At 41.5% G+C, this 26,639-nt stretch overlaps 1 long non-coding RNA gene across 12 annotated transcripts in view; it reads right to left on the bottom strand.

Annotated features, from left to right (window-relative positions):
* The window catches only part of LOC128118415 (uncharacterized), a 262,810-nt gene that overhangs the window by 5,546 nt on the left and 230,625 nt on the right, over positions 1-26,639 (bottom strand). For 11 of the 12 annotated variants that reach the window (XR_008221194.1, XR_008221199.1, XR_008221202.1 and 8 more), the window contains 2 exons: positions 16,520-16,618; positions 557-646 (listed from right to left, as the gene is read on the bottom strand). This is a non-coding gene — a long non-coding RNA (uncharacterized LOC128118415). The remainder of the gene's footprint in view (positions 1-556; positions 647-16,519; positions 16,619-26,639) is intronic. The other variant, XR_008221203.1, reaches the window with a different exon arrangement.

The raw sequence follows: 26,639 nt of genomic DNA, 5'->3' as shown, positions 1-26,639 counted from the left end.
AGTGGTGACAACATTTTGAAATTTATACCACCTTCTTGCACTAGGCTGAAAACGGTCAAATCTACTGACAGCATGTCTTGGACAAGGGGAGAGAAATCAGTAGACATCTCATGACTAGGCTGAACAGACCTCAGGCCAGTTGCACTCTGCTGCTTCAGGTCCTTGAAAATTGTCTTGGGCTTGATTGAATTGCTGGTTAATACACAGGAACTGAATTAGGTCTATAATTCAGACGGCCTTTTCTAATGACTCATTTTTTTCTGTCAATAAAACTGACAACAGAGACCGGCACAGTTCCCTTGCCTATCTCTGGTCTATACTGTCAAGTCACGTGACAGAGTGGAGTGTTGCCAGATGTACACTGTCACTCCTGACTGGAGTTTTCATGGAAACAAGGTTAGAGAGGCAGGCTGTGCAAGTGCAGGACTTTCTCAGCAGATGGTGTGGGAGGGTATCCATCATTTACCAGAAAGTCTCACAGAGGCATTTTTATTGATGGTAGAGTACAAAACTTATACAGATAGGCAAGTCTGCTTTTCCAGTTAAAACCACCTACTTTGGCACAGGACTTCCTTCACTGACCTCAGATCTTCTTAAAAATATCAGATAGCTTATCTCTCTCCAATTCTGGAGACCATACAGGAATCTGTAAGAAAAATTAGGGAAGTCATGTTTAATGGCAAGTTGAAAACACAAAAGAATTTGTAAAAGGTTCTCATCACAAGGGATTTTTTTTTTAAAACAGTCCCTTTCAAAGGAACAAAAAAAGGACAGCCTTTACCTTTGTTCTGATATTTCTTTGATGTCAGTCTTGTCTCTGATGGGTTCATGTATAGATAAGCCATACCCAAGAATATTCTGACATTTAAACAGATAATGAAGGGACAGATATGTGGGCTTGCTGATGGAGCCCTGATTAGAAGTCACTGTGATGATAACCCACTTCTCACACTGACTTGCCTGTGTGAATGCACACACACACACATACACACACACACACACACACCCCTTCACTCAGCTAAGATAAACGAAGTAGCTCAGAGAATTCAGAGAAGAATGACAGAGACCAGTGTGGACAATCAGCTGTCACTAAACTATGAACCGTGAACCCATTTTCAAAGTGAAATCGTAAAAGGAACATCGAGTTAGCACTTAAATGAAAAGTTGAAGAACAATTTTTAGAAAACCGTGCTTGCTAATCAAGTAAAGGCATAAAAGTATCTTTAGACTATAAAAGGCACTTGCTCTTATTCAAAGTAAGGGGAATTTAAACTAAAATGTTGAGATAATATTTTTTTTCATGAATAAAGCTGGGCTGAAGAGTTGGCTCAGTTGGTGAAGGGCTGGTCACATAAGCATGAGGACCTGAGTCCCAAACCCAGCACCCACTTAAAACAAAACAAAAACACTTGGCAGAGTAGTGCACCCTGGAGAGGCAGAAATAAGAGGATACCTGGGACTTTCTGATTAATGAATAATAAATGAGTTCCAGGTTCAATAGAGAGCCTGTCTCAAAAGAAAGGGTGGACAGACTCTGACACTGACCTCTGGACTCTACACACACACATGTGCACTCAATCACACATGTACACACACACATCAAAAACGAAACCTGGAATAAAAAATGTTAGCATTCTCCTTGACCAGGGCTTAGGCAAATTATCATCCTGTTACTGAACCTGAAACTCTTAAGTTCGTAGAAGTTTCATGGGAAACAAACTGACCACTTCCGTTAACATTATAGATATACCAAACCAGGCTAACTCAGAAAGATCCATCTCCGGGAGGTGATTTTATCAAGCCACTCACTGGTTGCAGTGACATGCATCTGTAACTCCAGCCCTCCTGCAAGGAGATGGAGGGATGAGATAATAAAGCGGGCCAGATGCTTGTGGTCCAGCCAGCCTGGCATATGCAGAGAGCCAAAACCGGGAAAGACCCTGTCTCAACACAGCGAAAGGAGACAATTGACCCCTGAATGTTATCCTCTGACTGCTACAAGCACCATGAGCTGTGTCCACCCACATTCACACATACTGAAACTCATAGCAAAAACTTAAAATTGAAAGAAGAAAGACAAGGCTGACTGTAGCCAGAAGTTTTCCTGTCCAGTAGCCTCTTAGTCCCAAATAAACACATTGAGGCTTACATTAATTACAAACTGTTTGGTCTATGGCTCAGGCTTCTTGCTAACTGGCTCTTTCATCTTAAATTAACCTATTTCTATTAATCTATGTATCGTCTTGTGCCTCATGGCTTTACCTGTCTGTGTTCCATTACATCTTGTTCCCCTGGTGGCTCTCAGTGTCTCCCCTGACTCTGCCTCTCTTCTCCCTGTATCTTTGTTTGGATTTCTTGCCTGACTCTTATCCTGTTTTGCCATAGGCCAGAACAGCTTCTTTATTAACCAATGGTGGCAACACATGTTCATAGCATACAGAAAGACCATCCCACAGCAGCTGACAAATTCATAAAAGTTGTCAAGACAAATTTAATTATAAAACCAAAATGAAGAATAATATGCAAAGTATAATTCTTTTTGCACACATGCTCAGTATATCAACTGACTCTAGAAGGATACAGAAGAAACTCAAAGGAGCATACTGCTTTAGTAAGTAAAACTGAGATCATGAAGTGGGAATGAAAATGGGCATGTAGATTTAGTTTATAATGTGTTCAGGCATTATCTAGACTCAGGAAGAGAACAATTAAAATAACGCAAGAAAAAAAGAGGTAAAAAGAAATAGAAGAAGAAGTAAAAGCCCAAGCACTCCTCTTTTATAGTCATTCCAACATGAAGAGTGACGTGCTTCCTATGGGAAAGGCTCTAAACTTTCAGCAGCAATTATTCCTCCGTTCTTCCAGAAGTTAGAGATCAAAAGCATCTTCCTACAGTTAGTGCCAAGAGATCTATATTTCAAAACCTGAGCTCATGCTGACTCACTGTCTACAATGAGAAAGTCATTTTATCTCTTTTAGACTTTTTTGTACAATCATTGTAAGACTATTCTTTTCAACCCCAAATGTCACTCAACTGGAGGTTTTTTGGTTTGGTATAGCTTGTTTCAGTGTGTTTCCAAACTAGCTTCATTATCTTAAAGGCTATACTCTTAGCTAGGATCTTTTTTATTTCTTTTTTCTTTTTTTTCATTTAATCAGACTATTTATTTATTTTATAAAAAGAGATTTTCTAGTCATATTACATATCAGCCACAGATTCCCCTGTCCTCCCTCCTCCCACCCCCAGCCTTCCCCCCCCAATCTACCCCCCATTCCCACCTCTTCCAAGGCAAGGTCTCCCCTGGGGAGTCAGCAGAGCCTGGTACATTCAGTTGAGGCAGGTCCAATCCCCTCCTCCCTGCACCAAGGCTGAGCAAAGTGTCTCAGCATAGGCCCTAGGTTCCAAAGAGCAGGCTCATGTACCAAGGACAGGTCCCTGTTCCACTGCCTGGGAGCCTCCTAAACAGTTCAAGCTAATCAGCTGTCTCACTTATCCAGACGGCCTGATCCAGTTCCATGGGGGCTCCTCAGCTATTGGTTCACAGTTCATGTGTTTCCACTAGTTTGGCCATTTGTCCCTGTGCTTTTTTTTTTGTTTTGTGTTGTTTTTTTTTTTTTTCCAGTCATGGCCTCTATATCTCTTGCTCATATAATCCCTCCTCTCTCTCGTCGATTGGACTCCTGGAGCTCCACCTGGGTTAGCTAGGCTCTTGAGAAAAAAGAGTAGAACATGTTAAAGCTAACCCTTTTCGTTCACAGTATCCATTTCTTAAGTCGGGTTTTCCTGATAGACGTTACATATTTTTAGCTGTTTTTTATATGAGGTTTTTGTTGACGGGCTCCCCAAACAGCATTTACTCAGCTGCCATGCAGTGAGTTATTTAACCTTTGACCCTTGGTGAACTCAGCCATGTAACTGCTGTGGGCCTGACAGGCCCTCCCTGGGCTAGCCTGGGTACTTGTTCATGACTCCAGTGCAGTTTCCTTTCAGAGTCTCACTCAGCCAGGTTCCCAATCACAGCCGTCCTTCTGCTGAGGCGAGGAGCTGCTGTCAGTTCTGATAAGGTTCTAATTCTCACTACAAGGAGATTGTGGAATGTGCTTCCATAATAAAATGTAGTCTGAAATAGACTGCTCTAAAGGTCAAACTGTTACAGCCTTTGGCACCACTCTAGATGCTAAGCTAATGTTCCAGTTCACAAAACTCTTTATGTTTGCTTGCAGACTGGCAAGATCGCAGTGGAAAATCCTCCTCACAACTCAATTCTCCATCCCTATTGCCTTTGCTGGCTTTTCTTGGAACAAGTTTAGATTCTGGAAGTTTGAACTCTCTACTTCTCTAAAATAAAGTCTTGAAGGTCACTGTCCCTCATATCAGAGTCTCCTCCAATCTCTCTCTCTTTCTTTGTGTGTGTGCTGTCCTCTTTCCCTTAGGTTAATACGTAAGTCACCCCCAGTATGCTTCAATTATCCTAGTAGCATGGGAGAGTGAGACACTGACTTACAAGAGATAACCGAGACCCCAGGGTACTCACCAAGGTTACAACTAGCAGACCTTTATTAAATATATGTTATAGAGCTTGAAATAGCTGTCAGTGCAACACCAACAAATGACTCCCGATACAAGGTACACAAATGAAAAGGGCCTGGGTAAACCTCCCCAGATAGCAATCACTTGGCAGTGAGGTAAGAACAAAAGGCTTAGTTGACAGCTACAACTGTGTTTTAAGAGTAGGTAGGATTTAGGTAACTTAACTGAGAGCCGAGACTTGGAAGGAAAAGAAGTAGCGAGTACAAAGTAGGTTTGTAGTTCGATGAGCACACATAGAGTCTGGGATAGAGGTAGGTTGGATACGCACTGCCTGTCATGGGGCTTGCCAAACTCAAAGGCCCCTTCACGCTGAAATGGATAGCCTACTACTGCATGCTGATAAGGAAGGAGACCCAAGCACGGCCTTTTTGAGGAGGTAGGTGGATCTGTAAGCAACCCAATCAATCGTGGCGATTCTGTTGTGTCATGACTTAGTTTGCCCAGAAGAGCTATGCATGGTTTGAATTTGAAATGTGTCCCATAGCACTTGTGTTCTTAGCATAGGGTCACCAGCTGGTGGCACTGTTGTGGGAGTCTGTGGAGTCTTGGGGGAATGGGAGATAAGCAGCTAGAGGTCAGCCTTGAAAGTTATCCCATCTCTAATTCTGGTCCAGCTCTGTGCTTCCTGATCTACTACGAAGGGAGGGAGCTGAATAAGACAGTTGTACCACCATAAACAGGATCTGGCCCCACCACTATGCTTTCTCTGAAATAGATTTATGTCCTCTGCAGTTGTGAGCCAAAATAAATCCTCTATTCCTTAATGTGTTTGAATCAGATATTTGGTCACAAGTGAGAAAAGAAACTATGACAAGCACCTGGCTAGTCAGCTTATACCCATTACCTTTGAAAACTAAAACCTGACTGTGACAGCAAAGGAGAGCAAATAACTTGAAAGAAAGACCCTGCAGGACAGACCTCTCATTCACACCTCTTAAATCTTGAGGCTTTTTTGCCTCCACAAGAGGCCAGTGACTCCAAAATTTCATATGAGATATGGATGTTAATTAAGGGTTATAGGACAAAACTTTCAATATTTTGAACTTTCTAAGATTCTATATACATAAACTGAATATCATGTAATTTTCCCTTCAACCAGGTCTATAATGACTTACATAAAAGTCAAATAGTGATTTTCCTGGTGAATATGTGACATGATGGCATAAGGTATGTCTTAGTTATGGTTTCTATTGCTGTGGAGAGACACCATGACCACAAGCAACTCTTATAAAGGAAAACTGCTGTGGGATGGTCTGTATGTCAAATGTGTTGCTGATTGGTCAATGAATAAATCACTGATTGGCAGTGGCCAGGCAGGAAGTATAGGCGGGACTAACAGAGAGGAAAATTGAGAGAACAGGAAGTTGGGAGGGGAGACACTGCCAGCCGCCATCAGGACAAGGAAGATGTAAAGTACCGGTAAGCCACAAGCCACGTGGCAAGGTATAGATTAATAGAAATGGATTAATTTAAGCTGTAAGAACAGTTAGCAAGAAGCCTGCCACGGCCATACAGTTTGTAACCAAAATAAGTCTCTGTGTTTACTTGATCGGGTTTGAGCGGCTTGGGACTGGCGGGTGAGAGAGATTTGCCCTGACTGTGGGCCAGGCAGAAAAACTCTAGCAACAGAAAACCATTTAATTGGGCTGGCTTACATTTTCAGAGGTTTAGTCCATTATCATCATGGTGTGACATGGTGGCACGCAGGCAGATATGGTGCTGGAGAAGAAACTGAGAGTTGTACATCTTGACTTGCAGGCAACAGGAAGTGGTCTGAGACAATGGGCATGGCTTGAGCATATATGAGATCTCAAAGCCCACCTCCACAGTGGCATACTTCCTCCAACAAGACCATACCTAGGGCCACATTTCCTAATAGTACCACTCTCTTTGGGGCCATTTTCTTTCAAACTACCACAAACTGTCTAATTAGAATATTGAGTATTCCTTTAGTTTGGGTAACAAGGATAAATTAAATGACCCAAGACACTTAGCATCAAGGATGATAATACCATTGGGAAGGGGCTAGAGAGATGCCTCAATATTATGTGTGCTTGCTAGTCTTCTAGTGGAACAAAGATCTGCCCCAACACCCATGACAATTGCTCATGGCCACATATAACTCAAGTTCCAGGGGATCCAAAGTCTTCTGGCTTCAGTAGGTACACACACACACACACGCACACACACACACACACACACACACACACACACACACACAGAAAGACAATCACTGGAGAGTGGGGGCAGTGGAGAAACAGTAGCTCTAGAAAAGTAGAACCTGCCCATCTTTTCCATGTACAAACACATGATTGTGCCACATACTTGGGTTAAGAAAGAACACTGTAGGAGACTCAACCTTCTCGTTGAAAGAGAACAGTGAAAGGTCAGCCATACAGTGAAGGTGTGAGTGAGATGCATCTTCAGAATGGTTTGACACTTAAGGTCTTCTAAAACAGAAGTGACAAAGAAATAGCAGCAGCAATATCTACGGCACAACCCCAGCAAGCTGTCAATCGTTCAGGCATGGCGTCTTTTCTATCCTGGATGAGAGACTAGAAGTAGGCAACTGGCGGCCTGGTAGATACAAGGTAGGGGAAATCATTTAATATAAAGATCAGGAAGAAAGAAGGACTGAGGAACAGGAGCCAAGGACCAGCTGTCTTTCACTGATGACTGAAGGGGTGGCAATTGAGAGGGACAGGAGCTTACAAGGACAGTGTTCAATGCTCCCCTTGCTTCCGGTCACCAAATGCATTTCAGGTCCACAGAGGAATAGCTTTCTTCCCAAGTGCCCAGTGGGAGTCTTTTCTGACTTACTTCACCTCCTTTTGTTCCCACAGCCTTCCTCCTGTAACACATGTCCAGCTGTGCTCTCAGGAGACCCATTGAGTCTCAAAACATTGGTTCCAAAGACCTTTAGTTCCCCCGAGCTTACTCTATCTTAAAAACCTTCATCCTCTTCTGGTTTGACTTATCCACAATCTATTCAAAATGCTTGAAAAGAACTCATCACTTTGCCACGATATTTCCTTCTTCCTTAAAATCTTAGTTTTTTTTCTTGATAGTCTTCCAAATCCAATTAAAAATCTAAGACTATGCTTTTATTGCTTTCCAGATCCTGGAGTTCCTACCCTTCCACATTTGATTCCCCTCTGACTGTTATGTTTCTGTAACATTTAAGAAAGTATAAATTTACCATTGTTACAATCAGAAAATTTTGTTGTTCTCTCTCTCATCTCTCATCACACTCAGCACATTTTTCTATTTGAACACAACTGCCCTTTTTTTCTTCAGCCATGTCTTGAAATTTCCAGAATGAGAGCTGTCCCTTGAGATTTTCTTACTGTTTTACTTAGGGTTTCTATTGCTGTGATGAAACACTGTGAAAAAACTTGGGGAGGGAGGGGTTTATTTGGCTTACACTTCCGTATCACTGTTCATCACTGAAGGAAGTCAGGGAAGGAACTCAAACAGGGCAGGATCCTGGAGGCAGGAGCTGATGCAGAGGCTGCATAGGAGTGCTGCTTACTGGCTTGCTCCTCATGGCTTGCTTAGCTTGCTCTCTTATAGAACCCAGGCAGCCCACCAGCCCAGGGGTGGTGCCACCCACAATGGGTTGGACCCTCCCATATCAATCACTAATTGAAAAAAAATGCCCTACAGGCTACCTGAAGCCTAATCTTATTGCAACAGGAATCTTAAAAGGTCTTATTAAATAAAAAACCCAGAGCCAGATATTGGGGTTAAAACCTGAGAGATCAGAGGAATTGGAAAAGCCACAGGTAACCTCACTTCCCCAACTCTGCAACTTCCAAAGAGACCTGCTTCCTGTGTACCCACGCCTATATGCCTTTCTGTTCTGCCAACTCACTTCCTCTCCACCCAGCTACATCACTTCCTCTTTCAGCCCAGCTCTGTCACTTCCTATCTGTCTGTACAGACCTCCAGACCTTTATGGTTAACTAGTGTTGGAATTTAAGGCATGTGCCACCATGCCTGGCTCTGTTCCCAGTGTGGCTTTGAACTCACAGAGATCCAGATGGATTCCTGCTTCCGATAGGATTAAAGGCGTGTGCTACCTCGGCTGACTTCTATGTTTACTATAGTGGCTGGCTTTTTTCTCTGATCTTCAGATAAACTTTACTGAGGGACACAGATAAAATAACACCACATCTTATAATAGAGGGAATTTTTTAACTAAGTTTCCCTCCCATTAGGTGATTCCAGCTTTTGTCAAGTTGACATAAAAACTAGCCAGCACATTTACAGAGTAGTTAGTTTATTCTCAGAAACCATTATTCTTTCTTCTAAATCCCTTAGAACTATACAGTCATAAACATGGAGGATAAGAAAGATGATGGTAACTTTGATGAATACAGCAGTAATAATAAATATAATCATAGCTTCCCTTTAGATGGGAGCTTATAGTGTATATGGTGACTCCTTTCACATATCATTTTAGGCTATTCTTAATATATAGATAGAAGAAAGTATGTGAAAAACTCTTTTCTACCCCACATCTCATATTTAATACATAGAGCAAAACAAAGATTGACAGATAAATTGAGACTTCATTACACAACTTTAGAAAGTAGGTTTCCATGAATTCTTCTCTCATTTTACAAGCTGGGATGATAACTAATTTGCCACTTTCTGCTCTCTACCAAGACAGTTCTTGAGAATTAGAGACAGAATCATAAAAGGGTTTATTTTACAAAGTTATCAAGAGAAATAGAATTGGAAGGCATCATAGCCTACAGGGACAACAGACAGCAAATTCCTTTTATCCTTCCCATTGCCACTCCAGCTTTAGGGACACCAAAGAAATAGTAACCCAGAATGCTAGAGTTTATCCTAAAAATGAAGATGGTCACTGGCCCCTATGCTGAGTAGCAGCGGGGCAGATAAACCTTTCAAAAGGGGCACTATGAACCACACACAATGCAGTCCTCAAGGCAATGTCCACAAAATACTCTTTCCACACACACAAAAGCATCTTCCCATGGGGTGGGGCTCTACAGAAGGGGAGTCATGGGTTTGGATGACTAAGTTCCCATTCTGAAATAAGTGCTTGGGCTATTGTTATATTTGAAACATGACATAGTATTCTGCATTTCTTTTTATCCAGACTTCTGTTTCTGCAGATGACTTCACAGTGAGTACTTAGAGATGGTCCTCTCTTGGGCTGTGCTGCAGCTGGTAGCGCCTCTGGCAATTTACAGCCCTTCCTCTGCTTTATGCTTCTTCAGAAACGACTCTATTTTAATGGGTAGTATAATCAGACCCAAGGTATATTGGAATAATCATAGTGGGTGACTATCATGATCAGGAAAACAAACACATAACAGGAGAAATAAGGAGAAGAAAAGGACTCAGAATAATCATAGACATGGTGCCTGCGTGTTGCTAAATATTTTACTTGTAATTATGTATAAATTATGCATTTTTATTTCCAGAGAAATTAAAAGAATAATACAATGAACTAACCATCTGCTCTGTGTTACTACTCACTGATTGTAATATTGTCCCAAATACACATTTTAAAGTAAGTTGGAGATATGCTTCATTTGTAAGTACTTCAGTATGTATGACCCCCACAGAGATGCTCTTCTACACAATCTTTGAACCATTCTCACCAGTGATAGTGGTGGTTGGTTGCTTAGATAAGGTAGTATCCACCTAGATTCTCCTTATACTTAAAATGTCGTAAGGGGGATGATGTTTTGAGATTTTATTTCTTCACCAATATTTCACCTACTTCACCAAAATCAATTATGAAAACTATGGAACTCATTTTACTACTGAGCAAATTTTGGCACCAAGTTGTGCCTTTGCCCTATCAACTGGTATTTGAATGGAGCCCTGTGTGGGAGCTGGTGAGGGCCTTAGACTCAGCTGCCCTCAGGAGTCTGCTGAGGCATTCAGCTCCTGCCCATGCCAGCCTCAGTTCTTTTGGCTTCCTACAGGTTTATGATTTTATGGTCCTCCAGGCTCCACCTGTCCTGGTGAGTCACTGTTCCCTGCTCTGCATGAACCCAAATGCAGAACTCACTTGATGCAGAAGAAGAGGTCTGCATGGGAGCAGACTTTACCAAAAGCTTGGAAATATCTTTCTTAAAGGGAAGAAAAAAAATTATTGGGATCCTCACCAAAAATTCTGAATGAAATGTTAGTTATTTCTTTTGTTAAAAGTCATTTGCCCTGAACTTAGGTCTCGGACTCTTTCATCTGAGCTTCTCTGTACTCTCCCTGCTATTAACAAAAAAGATTAAGTTCCCTGCATATTTGTATAGAAATTCATTCAGCACCTACAACCCTAACAATAAAGTCAGCTGAACCTTCTTCCTGTGTGCATACAGACTCAGACAAGTCTTTAAAATTACATGCAGTAAGAGTTGACTAAGCCTTTACTTTTCAATTCCCCTCCCAGTATTCTGAGGATCAAATCTGAAAGAGGACTGGGGAGAAGGAGTGAATTCTCATTAAACAATATCCTCATTCAGCACTTCCCCCACCCTACAAAAAACAAACAGCCAATATGCGTGAAGCCCTTAAGTTTCCATCTCAGAGAGGTACTAACCATAAGCAAACACCAGAGGTGGTGAGAAGAAGGTGGCAGTTTCGATGGGGATGAGGTAAGTGTTGGATCTCAGATTCACAGTAACTTCGCAGAGTTTCCTCTCAAAAGAAAAGAGTGACCGTTCCATGAAGAAAGACAATAAAGACAAGGCAACTTCTGTTCGAGCCAGTTTAGCTTAAATACAGATGTTTGAACATCAGTGTTAAGCCAAGGAAATTATTTTCTACCTTTGAAAGAATCAGGAAACAGACACCAAAAGTTTCCAAATCAGACCCAAGTCAGATTTAATATGAGTGAAACATTATGGGAAATTTGCAATTGTTGCTTTAATTTTGTTAGTGTTTTTAGAATGGTTTTTAAGATTAGTAATTTTTTTAGCAGATTTCTTTTCTTTACTATAATTTGGGGGCAGGAGAGCAGAGCCATAGACAGCATAGATGCATGCTTTATGCTGTACATACATCTAAGTAATGTCTATGATGTTAAATAGTGAATATATTTTATTCAAGTGCAATGCCAAAGTGTTCCTGTCAAATAACAGCTATCCCAAAGCAGACAGTTCAACCTTTTCTTTTTATAGTGTTCAGTTTCCAGTTCATAACACACACAAATCTTTTACTATTATACTTGGAAAGTAAGAAAAATGTCACTTTTACATTGGGTTTCAGAATGTTAGAAAATACGACTTTCTGATAGGCTACTCTCAGCTTGTTTCAGGGCAGTGTGAACATGACTTGTGAAAAGAACAGGATGCCTGCTCTGTCCACACAGCCCCGAAAGATGTCTCCTTGACATGCCTCTGCTTGGCCAGGCTGGATCTGTTGATACATCACTGTCTGCTTCGGCTCTGATGCTACTTCCAAATTTCTGTTTTCTCTAACCATCAAGTGCATCGTAGCTTTGAAAGAGTCTGTTGTCTTGTGAAAAGCAGTTCCATGTGAGAAACCGGCTCCGGACAGCTATGTCCTGGACTTTTGTCAAGCCTTGACAAAGGGTTCCTGGCCTAACTGCAGGGGATGTGACTAGATAAGACCTTCCTGGCCTAACTGCAGGAGATGGGGATTAGGTAAACCTTCTGGAGCCTGTCAACTGCAGGGGGCCCGGGATCAAAGCGACCTCGCTCGCTCCTGACCCCCTCCTTAGGAATTTTCTCTATCCCTGCTTCCCCTGCTCCCCTCCCTACCTGAAGCCCTGCTTATAAGCCTCAATGCCCAGTCAATAAACGAGACCTTGACGCGACTCAGACTGACTCTGTCTTCCCTTATTGCGCCTGGTCTCCTTTCTCTCTCGCCCCCATTGATCTTTCAGGAGGTGCCTCCTCGGGTCTCCCCAATAACCTGGCCCGCGGGACGGGTCAGTTCCAGGGTTCATACAGGTTTTCTCATTGCTGTGCTTGCTGCTGACATCATCTCCAGAGAAACATCCAGCAAGAAGTGGAAAGAGGAGAAACAGGGTTGATCTGTTGAGGTATCCTTTCCCTTACAGGATCAAGATGAACTACTTTCTTCTTGTAACTGTGATCCTAGGCTGAAGCCCTGGCAGAGGGGAGATAATCTAAACAGAGATGCTTGTGTTCCTCACTTTGGCTACCAGACCTTTGTTTACTTAAAAAATTAGTACGACTAAAGGAATTGACAAAGAACTCTGCCAGGTCTGGAACAGGTGTGGTTTTACAAGTCTCAAAAACCCAAAATCCATCTTTTTCAATAGTGGAAGATTTAGGGGCTCAGTGGGTCAAGTGCTTCGTGCACAAGCAAGAAGACCTGAGTTTGATCCCACAGTCATGTAAAAACCTGAGTGTGGTGACATGCATCTCTAACCCCTATGTTGGGGATGGGACAGGGACAGGAGGACCCCTGGAGCTTACTGGTTAACCAATCTGGCCCAAATAGTGAACCCCAAGCACAGTAAAAGTGACAACCCTCTTAAAAATATGGTGGAGAGCAATAGAGGAAGGCACCAACATTGATCTACAGTCCCCCCTCCACACACACGTTAACACACTACTCACATATGTCCATTGTACATATGCATATACCACATATACACATATGAATTAAAATTGGGAGATTTTTGAGACCTCATTTTCCTTAGTTTGGACTTGAATGAAAAAACTGTCTTAGTGAGAGGAGAGTTGGAGCCCAGGTCTTTTTAACCCGGGGGTATCCTCAGTTGAAGTTGAGTGTACTTCAGCCCTTGCCTCTTGCCTTTATATAATCTGTGAGTGGATCACAAATGGTGGTGGGAGGAAATTAGATCCTCCCCTCACCCACTGGCCAGACTGCGAAGAAATTCACTTTTCTTCCCGACTTCTGTTTCCTAACTTTTAAAATACAGGTTAAGAGACCTAAGCACCCAGCAACACACTTGATGACCCTACTGTTCTCTCATTGTCATAATTTCTGTGGATAAATGTACTTTGTTCCTATCTACTGTTATCTTTCAGAAACTATGCAGTGTTAGAATTCCTAGCCACTCCCCCAGGTACATAACTGCACATATGTTGTCCAGTAGCCAAGCAAGAGGCTTAGTCATTCCAGAGCCTTACGTCCTATGTAATCCATGCTCTGTCTCATCCCGTAATTTGCACACAGCGTGATCATGCAATCTATGCACATGCGTGGTGTAGCTACGTATGCCCATATGCACATGTGCAGGGGGAACCTACAAAATGTTAGTTCCATCTATTCCTCCCCTTTCTTCCTGCATGATCATTCCCATAGACCTAAGCACATCCTTTCTCTTCCCCTTCCCCTAATAAACTCTTATAGTGGGTTTTGTTGTACCTCGTGGCTTTTCTCTCACAGTAAGCAGCACCACTTGATAAATAACACGTAGCCTACATAACACAGCAGAAAGAGAGTGCTGACCCACTTCAGGTTCAGACAGAGGGATGGTGGTAAATGATTGAGGGGAAGAGGTCTGTTGGGAAATGCTGGGATGGGGGTATGGAGTTGAAAGGGAATTTCCAAAGAGGAAATAAGAACTCACAGAGGTGCCAAATAGCTAGGGAGATGATACTGGTTCACTGATGCAAACAAAATTCAAATCTCTTTAAGGAATCATAGGCCAATATTTGTTTTGAAAGGGAGTTATATTTTCTTTATATTATCTTCATTATCACAAAAGCAGAACATAAAAAATTATGAACAATTTCAAATCCATTGAAAAGGAAAATGTTAACCTGATAACCATATCCAACTAAAAATGTACATTTAATTGTGACTATGAAATAATACATAATATCTCACAAATTTTTAATGATTGATTTGAGCTGAGTATTGTTAGTTATTTGGCGGTGCTCTTACCCTGAGAGGAAATGTCACGAAACACGACAGAATCCACTAACAAGAGTTTTATTAAGATAAGAGAGAAAAACAGGGGTGCTCAGGCCTGTTAATGGGACACGTGCATGGACAAGAAGAAGGAAGCTGGGAATATGGCACCGGCTTATAAAGGCTGGGTCCAGCATGCGCACACAGGTCCATGTGGCTACTCCACGCATGCGTGTAGATCACATGGTTGCGTTGCGCGCTCTTATGCAACTATGCAAAGCCACAGGGTCCTGGTCATACTAGACGCCTTGACCCAGAAATGGCTATTTTGACCCGGAACTGGCTAGGCAGAAGTGTCTAGGTCCGTCAGACATGCCCAACCATGGGGGCGTGTTGTGAATCTATCAAGTATCACACAAGTATTCCAAGTAGATCATTCTCATTTTACAGATAAGAAAACCAAGACTCAAAGAAACAAAGCAATTTGCGTAAGTTTCTGAATTTATGCAACGTGAGTGATGGAACTGTCCACGTCCACAGCCTGTCCCAGGCCAACTGTTTTAAAGCTGGACTTGCAAGTGGAGCACAAACAAAGCCCACATGTTATTTCCAGGGGATTACTATTCTGTCTTAAGACTACATCGGAGCTTTAGAAACCCAACTTTTCAATCGTTTCCTCCATACAACCTTTAGAGGCACTAAAGAGAAACATTGAAAAATAGATTGCCATGTGGGGGCAGTGGAATTTTACTGGTTCCACGAGAAAGTCAGGAAGGTTTTGGGGTGACAATAAAATATGCCCTGGGTGGTGAGCATGACGGGGGCAGAGGACAGAGAGCAGGAAGATACTTGAGGAGTCTAAAAGCTGCCATGTATGTGAACTTGAGCACAGACGTAACATCTCAGGAAAGTCTCATGTAAAAATGTCCTTCCTTTGCAACAGTTGCACTTATCAAAAGAAACTCAAAAGTCCAGAGGGATGGGAGATTGTCTGCTGGAAGGGGGTGCCCAGCAAGCCTGGCTGATTATACACACATTCACTTTGAGGGTGCCCATTGTGAGTGAGGCAGAAAGAGAGCAGGGAGCCCCAGGAAAACAAAGCAGCCTCTCTCTCTACACGGAAGGAACTGGACCATTCCTGGAAGCTTCCTGCAGGGAGCCAGGGCTGGTGCTATCAACAGCTTTAAAGTGGCCCTGCATGTGTGACTTTTCTTTGCTTTCAAATCCTTGCTTTTCAGCTAAGCCCTAGGAGGTAAGTCAACACCAGCAACACTTTCCAATCAAACTGGTAAAGATTTTACCTTCCTTTCACTCACAATCCAGTTTGTCTTCAATATTTCAGCTCAATCAGTGCTCAGAAATGGAATCTCAGAGAATCAAAGTTTTTCATCTTGTACTGCTCTCTCTGTCTGTCCAGTGATGGGAATAATACTACACTATCCAGGGATCTACCCCAGCTGAATTAGCTAGTGTCTATACAGGGTAATGAAAATTAAAGTGAGGTCTGTGTATGATTGCTGTAAATAATGAACATATCAGCTATATATCATTATTCCAAAGATACATATTAAAGATATTAACCATGAAAACTGTGGCATGCTTGATGAGGAGTGTAAAAGGGGGTCCTTTTGAAAAAAAAATCATTTACTCTACTGGCTTTCAGTGGGATTTTTAAAAATAGTTTTATATTTGACCTCTAACCCATTTATTAATAGCTTCCTATTTTACATAGTTCCCATTGCTCACTACAGTCATTTTGATCATTTCACAAAAAAATATTCTACACAAGAATTGAATTTGGTGGTTTAGTCCAGGATGTAATAATGCCTACTTCTTTCCTCTGGAAGCAATTTTGAGAAAATTGGAAGGGGTACTTAGAAATAAATAAGAAAACCTGGTTTATGGAGGTCTATTCACACAGTGGGTCCCTGGGTACCCTGCTACTGACATTTACAGCACACACACACACACACACACACACACACACACACACACACACACACACACTGTGGCCCACCTGGGTGTGCCTCTCACAGCTGAGCCTCCCAGAGTGCTTTCCCCTCTACTCACCTGCTTCTCTCCTTCCGGTTCACACACCTAGCATCATGATGAACGCCGTCCACTTGGATTTATGAGATCGGCATAAATTCAATAAGATCAGAGTTTCTCCTGGAAGAGAGTGTAGGCAACAGAATGAAGTGTGCTCAAATCTCAGAAAACCAAGGACACCTTTTTTTTTTTTTTTTAAACCATCTTGATTCACCGAGGTAGGTTTGAACACACTAGTAGTAAACTCAGAGTCATCAATAATGCACCAATGTCACATAAAGGAGAGAAATCAAAGCACTTCCCCATGGTGTCATATAACCGAGAGTGAGTCCAAGATTTGAAAGACCTGCTTCACTCTCCCCGTGTCTTCCATTGCCCCTGCTTGTCTAGTGTATGAGTCTGAATCTGTGCCTGCCTGAAGGATATCTTGTGAATCTGTCCCTACATCTGGTCTGTGTCTGTCTGTTTGAGCCTGTCGATCCCGAACAAAGGGCTTTGCTCTCCCCGTGAGGGTTGGGTTGGGCCAGCTCTCTTGCTGTAGTGTCTAATGAGAGGCAGGGCCAGCTTTTCCAGGGCCAGCGAAGGGTGGGACCAGTTCAGCATGGCCCTCTGATTTCATCATGCATGGCTCCTATGGCCCCCTGAGGTGACACAGGCCACAGACATCAATACACTCTTCTTTAAAGACAGGTTAAACAAACAGGCTAAATACACAGCAGGATAGCAGTCTTATGTCTTGAGTGACCCTAAGGTGTATTACTAACTCTGGCTATGAGGTCCAGCAAAAATTCCAGTGTCTTAGAGTGTAAGAAATATTTTCAGGATATTATATCACCGCAATTCATAAGAGTAAGATCTGTTAATAGTTAAGTGACCTTTTAATTATAAAATTCTGAGCCCCTTTTCATACTGAGTTTTGACTGCTTGTTCTCTAATGTCCATAATATACAATGAAATTTAAAAATAGCAAAAGCACAAGTAAAAAAAAACCCTCAAAATAATGTATTCCTTCAAATCACTTCCAAAATTCAGACTTTCAGTATACCAAATAACTTTAAAAGACAGACCTTAGCCAAAAGCAGTAACTAACTGCTTAGGATATAGTGAACATTATTAAAGCAAGAACTGAAGTTTGGTGCGTTGCCTATTTATTGATTAGTAAACTCTAGCAGTGATTTTCAAATGTTAGCCCTGAGGACTTGATAAATATGGGTTACTGGAACCCTTGAATCTATAGCTTTTCTTTCTTTTTTGGGGGTGGGATTTGAGACAGGGTTTCTCTGTGTAGTTTTGGTGCCTGTCCTGGATCTCACTCTGTAGACCAGGCTGGCCTCAAACTCACACAGATCTGCTTGACTCTGCCTCCTGAGTGCTGGGATTAAACGTGTGCGCCATCGAGGCCCGGCTTCCACAGACTTTCTTGTTCACCATGTTGATGTTTGACTTGTGGACCTGCATCCCTAATGACGTCCTAGGAAAGGCCAATGCTCCTGGCAGCACTCCAGCCAATACCAACTGTCATAATTGTCTGGACCCCGGAATACCCCTTTTAACTATCACAACAAAAGAGTATAAAGGATGTTTAGAAGTCCTTGAGAACCTTGCTTCTCACACCCAGGTGTGACACATCTCCTGTGAGGTCATTATCTTCTTTGAGTTAGTCCTGCAGGGGGCCACATCCCTAATCTCTGCATTACCCTCAAAGAGCAGACAAGTGCCATCGTATCGTGATTTAGCTTGCTTTATAACACAGAAATGAAGTAAGAATGAATTTATTTAACAGAATGACTTAGAGTTATGTAATAATATATGGTATGCATCAGTGTGAGATGACAGCTTCTCTCAGTTAAAAAAGGGAACAAGGGCTGGAGAGATGGCTCAGTGGTTAAGAGCACTGACTGCTCTTCCAGGGGACCCAGGTTCAATTCCCATCACCCACATGGCAGCTTACAACTGTCTGTAACTCCAGGATCCAACACCCTCACACAGACATACATGCAGGTAAAACACCAATGTACACAAAATAAAAATAAATAAATTTAAAAAAGAAACAAGAACTTAACAGTACAGAGACAATCTTATTTCTTGGACAAGCAAAGGCAGAAGACCATGGATCTACGCAACAGATTAGGTGGCATGACATGGTAGACACCTGGACAGCACAATGGCGTTCTCTTGGTGATATGTGCCTGCCAGCTGCTCATCATAACTTACTCAAATTAAATTAGGATTCATTTTTACTGGTTGTTGTTCAAGAATTAACTGGAACTTTCTTAATTCCTGTTATTTTATCCCATAGAATATGCTCCTTCTTCTGAGGAACTGCAAGGAGAGTCCACTGTGTACTGAGAAGGGAGACCAGAATGGTAGGTCTGGCCCTGTGACTTTCCCCAGCTTGCTTCTTGTTGGAAAAGTAGAAATTATTCACTCCAAATGACATGAGATTTTTGTTTGTTTGTTTGTTTGTTGTTGCTGTTGTTTTTCTTCAATATTGGGAATTGACAAGGACTAAAGTATCTTCCCATGCAGAGACATAAAGAAGGAAGCAGGCTGCAGAGGGAGCCTGAGCAAAGATAAAGGCAGGGAAGCTATTGATGAACTCAGAGGAGCTCTGGTCGATAGAGAAGGAGAATCGGGCACGCACTGCATGATGGAGAAGTTGGAACACATGTAAAATCTGCTCGCAAGGAGAATTGGCACTGTTGGTTTCATTTAAAGAGGAAAGTCACTGAAATTGACCTGTATATTAAAAAAACCAATTCTATCAATAAGGTGAAAGATTCGACATGCCCCAGTTTAGAGGCTGATAATGATGTGTTATATTCTCTTGTATGAAGGGCTGCGAGCTCTAACTTAAGACTCACAAGGCTCTTTTTTTTTTTTTTTAAGCTGCAACATTAAAATAAGGATTAAACATTTAGTTTAACTGAGAGAAGCTCTCAGGCTGGATACACACTGATGCATACCATGCATTATTGCATAACTCTAAGTCATTCTGTTAAACAAATTCATTCTTACTTCATTTCTGTGTTATAAAGCAAGCTAAATCACAATACGATGGCACTTTCCGCCCAAACTTTTAAGCAAAAATATGCTTTCAATCAGTGGTCCTATGCTTCTGAATCATCCCCACTTCCCCTTTCCTGGTAGCATGACCCAGCTTTCCCTTCAATCACACCATCAGGCTTTTGAATCATTCTCTCTGCACTTCAGGAGGTGTGGGCACTTCCCTACTGTTTAAAGCATAAAAGCCTATCCTCTCCGCACTAGAAGATTACCCAGGACCCTATCCATTCTTTGGGGAAGAATGACTCATTCCAATACAAAAATAAAAGTAATTTCTCAGAGAAGAAATAGCTGTACGAGCTGATGGGGCCAGTTAGTTTAGTGGGAGTTGAAGAACTGTGGGACTTGGTAAACACAAGGGAAGAAACAGTTGTTCCCTGCCACGTCAGCATATTTTCAATGGCCTTTACGGAATTTGAGTTTGCTAAATCTGTGTGGGAACAAACATTAGCCCATACTATTATTATCATCCCCGAGTTGATGTAAGAAAATTGATGTTCACTAGTTTGAAAAAATAACCTATATAACGTTGATCATGTATAAATAGACATAAAATAACTTTGATCATTAACCTAGCTTACAATAAAGAAGGTAGTTTTTGGTTATTATAATATAAGCCATGTATATATTATCCCAGGCATTTAAAAGGAAAAGGATACATACTTTTTAAAATGAATACAAGTAAAGACTTTACCTCTCTATACGAAATTGAAATAGAATTCTTAAACATAAATATGTACTTATATTTTTTTAACATTTCAAATAAAAACAATAAGAAAAATTATGCATACAGTAGACTTTAAGATTTATTCCTTGAAAGTGAATAAGATCAATAACTTGACTCTAAATATACATCTTCTAAGTTGCTTTTGGGCTTTCACCAATCAATACTCAGGGCTACTTCTTTGTTTCACACTGAGGAAGTTGTAACATGAATCTTTGAGTTGAATATAAGGAAGAAATTTGCTGTATTTCATATGAGTAAAATATCAACTAAGAATTAAACACAGATCTTATGTCCTTAGGATGGAGCTGAGGATGAAAAACAGTTGTGAAGATGAAGCAGGGACTTTGAGGAAGTTCTCTGATGAAGAGGGGAGAGAACAAAATGCGACTTTAGAAATATTTACTGATATGGGAGCATGTGGATATTGACACTTATAACTTCTAATACAATATCTACTCAGCACAATTCATGGTACCTTGTAGAAAAGGCATCAGCTAAGACTCATGCAGAATTTACTGTGAACTTGAATATGAATGACCAAGAGTGATAAGCCAGTTTAATGCATAACACTACAAGTCAATCCATAATGGATAATAAAAGATACGTCAAAGTCCCATTAAAGATATAGAGTGATACTCTGATTTGGTGACTAGATAATGATCTAGAAGAAACCCCACTCAGACCCAGAGATCTGCTAGAAGCAGGATGATCTGTGATAGTAGCAGAGAAAAGCAAACAGCTCCAGGGCCAACACTGAAAAGATGAGTGGAGCAGGAGGTATCGAGTGTCAAATGTACTTGATCATGTAACAGTCATCGTTGGTATGAGAAGCAGGACTGTGAAGTCTTAGAGCTGAATTGTCCAAAGTGAAAGTCTATCTGGGATGTTGAAAAGACAGTAAATAATTGAGACCTGAGCAATAAACCATGGAGGCAAAATTACCAACGGACTGAAGAAGCTTGATGCACAGAAAGAAGGGTATAGGGACTAAATTTGCTTGATGAACATAAACTATAGACAGGGAATGCAAGGCATTGTGTTCAGAGGTGAATGTGAGACCACGAGAATGGTGCACTCAAATGGGAAAAAGTGACAGTTATTAGAACTACATGATCAAACTTTCAGAGGCAAAGGAGTGATGTGAACAGGAAAGGGAACCAGGATGGAGATGGGCATCAGGGGAAGAATAAGACTACAAGCCAGGTACTTTGAAAGAACAGCCAAATAATATGGTAAAGGCATATGATGGGGAGAGATGGTATTTCAAGTCTCAAATGAGCAAGAAGTTTGAATGGGAAGGGGCCCTTGGCCTGGAAATGGTATTGAGAATGAAGGGAATGTTGGATCATGTTACTGAAGGTTGGGGGTTGGGCCATCTGCACTTGGAAGAAGTAATGTCTTCTCAGGGACATCAGATAAGGCAAAAACATGGAAGGGGATACTCAGTGAAACAGCTTGAAGATATATGGGAGTTATGGATATATAGCTATAGGATAGGAAAGGATAGGAGAGAAGTTTATGTGGGTGAAAACATTAGATAACAGGAAGAAAAACAAAGAAGAATTTGAACACAAAATGATGGAGGATGAAAGAGAACAGAGGCTTATGTCCTACATAGTCAGCATAGTAGGAGTACAAAGAGGCATTTGTTACAACAGTACCAAGGCAAGAAGGAGGAAATGCTGATTGGAGCAATGGCTAAAGCTTTGACAGAAGGAATGATCACAACCTGAACTGTGGTACTTTCAAGGGAATTAGGAGGTTGGGCTTGTTTAACCCAAAGAACAATTAAAAGGATGGGTAGGGGGGTTGACCTGTGGTAAGTTACTTCATGATGGGTGAAGCTCTGTATGTGTTGCTCTGATTGGTTGATAAATAAAATGCTGATTGGCCAGTAGCCAGGCAGGAAGTATAGGTGAGATAAGCAGACAAAGAGAATTCTAGGAAGAGGAAGGCTGAGTCAGGAGTCGCCAGCCAGACACAGAGGAAGCAAGATGTAAAGGCAGAACTGAGAAAAGGTATCAAGCCACATGGCTAAACATAGATAGGAATTATGGATTAAATTAAGTGTAAGAGCTGGTCAGTAATGGGCCTCAGCAAATGGCTGAGCAGTTATAATTAATATAAGCCTCTGTGTATTTACTTGGGGGACACAAGTGGGAGAGATTTGTCGTGATCATCAGCTGGCCCGGACACAGAAAAATTTCCGACTACAACTTCACTCACAATTTGGCCTCAAATAACCCTTATTTCAAAGACAAGTTATCTGAGTTCCCCTCTATGAGAAAGTTTAACTTCCTCTCCATTCCCTTCTGGGTTTCACTGGACTCAGCACCTCCTCTCTACTGGAACCTTGAGTGTGAAGATCATTGATCAGAATAGCGTAAGCAGCAAGGTAAAGGTAGAGTCTCTTGGTATGCTTATAATGCAGAATTTTAGCTCATCTACTAAGAGGTTCATGTTTCAAATTAAGGGGGGAAAGGCTGTCTGTTGCTATAGACAGCCTTTATATATAAAAAATGCAAAGCATCACCTTTCCTTTATCCTTCATTAGCCTTTTTTTTTCCCCAAAAAGGGATGCAGCTCTCCTTGTACACGCAGCTGGTCCTGTCACCCTCTGCTTAAAACAGTGTCTTGCCAACAGATGACTTTTCTGAGATAAGATAAGAGGACTTAGGCTTGTCCAAGTGCATCCTGGGCAGACACAGCTCTTATCTGTTCTTCATTAACTATTAAATGCTAACCTTTCCCATTTAACAAGAGGACACTCTAATTTTCCCCAGTCTGATGAGAATGATGCAGAGATCTATCAAGGCCATGTCTTTCACAGTTTTACCTTCTAGAAGATTTGAAAAAAGACTTTTTAAAAAAGCTCATTAAATATTTCTCAGGGCTGCCGTGATTATACTGCTCTTCTCTTTGCCTGGAGCTGGTTGGATGAATCTGATGCTTTTGTATCTGCAGTAACCATGTTTATGGAGCTTGTGGGAAATGTTGGAAATAGCCTGCAGCAACTTTGACCTCAAAGAATAGGGAAAGCTCTCCAAGGGGTAGTCTTGCCCTGCCTGTGGGTAAAGGATGTTTTTGTGTTGTGGCTCAGTTATCTGTCCCTGGCATTTTAGTTGGGCATTTTCCCCTTCAGTCTTTGATTATTGAATGGTTAAGAAAATCTGAATCTGGCCATGGAGAGTCACAAATTATAGAGGACAAGGAAGGAGGATCATTTTGAGAGTTGGTCATCAGAGTGCAAGAGATTCTTTACTTTCTAACATCTAGTTGGAATTTCGGTTTGTTAATATTCTTGAGACCTGCAGTTTACCTAATCAAGAATGCATGCTAATAACTTGTCCTTTTAGATTGTTTGAAAAACAGTTGTTCAACATATGCTAAGGAAAGAAGTTGTCTATTGGATAGTCCTGATCATAGGAGGAGGCTAGCTCACAGCTGTGCTGAACTGTTAAATTGGTGACCTCAGCAACTCACTCTGCAGACATGTACCTGTCCTCACATGACCTGCCATCCTCCAAATCAGGTAGGACATTTGCCACTGTAACCTAATCATGAATCTTAGAAATCTCCCACCAGCAATTTTTTTCAGGGAATAACTGTATAACTTTATTTCATTCTTTTATTTTCTTTATTAAGAAATTTTTTATTCATTTTACATACCAACCGCAGACCCCCGTCTCTTTCCTCCTCCTGCTCCCCCCACAGCCTTCCCCCCAGCCCACACCCCCATTCCCTCCTCCAAAAAGGTAAGGCCTCCCATGGGGAGTCAGCAGAGCCTGGTACATTCACTTGAGGCAGGTCCAAGCCCTTTCCCCCTGCATCAAGGCTGTACAAGGTGTCCCACCACAGGGAATGGGCTCCAAAAAGCCAGCTCATGCACCAGGGATAGATCCTGGTCCTACAGCCAGGGAGCCCCTTACGCAAACCAAGCTACACAACTGTCTCGCTTATGCAGAGGGCCTAGTACAGTCCTATGGAGGTTCCACAGCTGTTGGTCTAAAGTTCATGAGTTCCCACTAGCTTGGTTTGGTCATCTCTGTAGGTTTCCCCATCATGATCTTGATGCCCCTTGCTATAGAATTCATCTTCCCTCTCTTCAACTGGACTCCTGGAGCTCAGCCTGGTACTTGGCTGTGGATTTATACATCTTCATCCATCAGTTACTGGAAGAAGGCTCTATGATGACAGTTAGGGTATTAACCAATCTGTTTACTGGCGTAAGCCAGCTCAGGTACACTCTCCACTATTACTAGTAGTCTAAGCTGGGGTCATCCTTGTGGATTCCTGGGAACTTCCCTAGCACCAGGTTTCTCCCTATCCCCATGATGCCTCCCTCTATCATGATATCTCTTTCTTTGCTCTCCTATTCCATCTCTGTAAAGGCTTGATCATCCCATTCCCTTATGTTCTCATCCCCCACCCCTACCCTCTATTGTCCCCCAACCCCCAGTTTATTCATGGAGAGCTCATCTATTTCCCATTCCCAGGGCTATCCATGAGTCCCTCTTAGGGTCCTCCTTGTTAGCTAGCTTCTCTGGAGATGTGGGTTATAGCCTGGTTATCCTTTGCTTTACATCTAGTATCTACTTATGAGTGAGTACATACCACGTTTGTCCTTCTGAGTCTGGGTTACCTCACTCATGATATGTTCTAGTTCCATCCATTTGCCTACAACTTTCATGGTGCCATTGTTTTTTTTTTTTTACTGCTGAGCAGTACTGCACTGTATATATGTACCACATTTTCTTTATCCATTCTTTGGTTGAAGGGCCTCTAGGTTGTTTCAGGTTCTGGCTATTATGAATAATGCTGCTATGGACATAGTTGAGCAAGTGTCCTTGTGGTATGATTGAGTGTTCTTTGGGTATATGCCCAAAAGTGGTATCATTATTTAGCTCTGTAGCCCATTTTTTAATTGGATTGTTTGGCATTTTTATGTCCAGTTTCTTGAGTTCTTTAAATATTTTGGAGATCAGATCAGATATGAGGTTGGTGAAGATCTTTTCCCATTCTGTAGGTTGTCTTTTTGTCTTTTTTACCATGTCTTTTGCCTTACAGAAGCTTCTCAGTTTCAGGAGGTCCCATTTATTAATTGTTACTCTCAGTGTCTGTGCTATTGGGGTTATATTTAGGAAGTGGTCTCCTGTGCCAATGTGTTCAAGACTACTTCCTACTTTCTCTTCTTTGAGGTTCAGTGTAACTGGATTTATGTTGAGGTCTTTGATCCACTTGGACTTGAGTTTTGTGCATGGTGACAGATATGGATCTATTAGCAATCTTCTACATGTTGACATCCAGTTGTGCCAGCACCATTTGTTAAAGATGCTTTCTTTTTTCCATTGTACAGTTTTGGCTTCTTTGTCAAAAAATCAACCACCAGTACTTTTATCAAAGTGATTCTTTAACTTTTCCTCAGAGGAATTCTTCTAGATATTTCTTATACTTGTATTCCCAATAATGCCTCTGCAAACTGACAGTTCCTCTCATAGATTTATGCCTAGGGCTGTTTAACTTTTGATTCAGTTTTGCTAATAATTAAAATCGTGTGTGTGTGTGTGTGTGTGTGTGTGTGTGTGTGTGTGTGTGTGTGTCTGATTTTGGTGCTATGGCAGGGATAAAAATGCAAGCCAATATTGGTTGGTCTCATGTGCTCATTTATAAAATTATCTTTAGCTAGCATACAAATAATAGGCTCCATTGGAATATTTTCATACAGAGTGTTGTAATTTAATCCTGCGTACTCTCTTATCTTCCATCTTCCCTCCTCCCTGTTTCTTTCTGGTCCTCTCCCTTTCCTCAAATAGTTCCTCCCTGTTATCATTCTATTCCTAGACTCTTCAGGTCTTATATTATGAAGTGACTTGAACTTTGTCAGGGTCCTATTCTGTATCTATCGTGGTAACTATGCAATTCCTGTCCCTAAGTCGGTTTATGAGCTGTATTATACTTCCTGATGTGCAGATGTTGAACATGTGCAAATGTACATTGCATCACTGGATTGCAATCGACTTGGTCATATCTAAATATATCCACGAATTCACTTTGCGAGTATTTTATTGAGAATTTTTGTATCTATGTTCTTTTGGGAAATTGAGCTGTAGTTTCCTTTTTTGTTCTGTCTTAATAGTTTGTTATTGCAGGGTATTAGTCACTCCTTAGAATGAGTTTGGTAGTGTTCCTCCCCTTTCTATTTTATCACATACTTTGAGAAGCATTATTTAAAGAGTTAGTAGAATTCTGCAAAGAATCCATTAGTCCTGGGCTTTTCTCTGATGTGCACTCCATTACTTTTTTAGTCTTGCTATGGAAATGTTTAAGCTGTTTATAGAGTCTTGATTG

The sequence above is a fragment of the Peromyscus californicus genome, unplaced genomic scaffold (genome assembly GCF_007827085.1).
Source record: "Peromyscus californicus insignis strain IS unplaced genomic scaffold, ASM782708v3 Scaffold_22__1_contigs__length_63687245, whole genome shotgun sequence".
Lineage (NCBI taxonomy): Eukaryota > Metazoa > Chordata > Mammalia > Rodentia > Cricetidae > Peromyscus > Peromyscus californicus.
The sequence above is the reverse complement of the archived record's forward strand: the minus strand, read 5'-3'. Positions and strand labels throughout refer to the sequence as shown.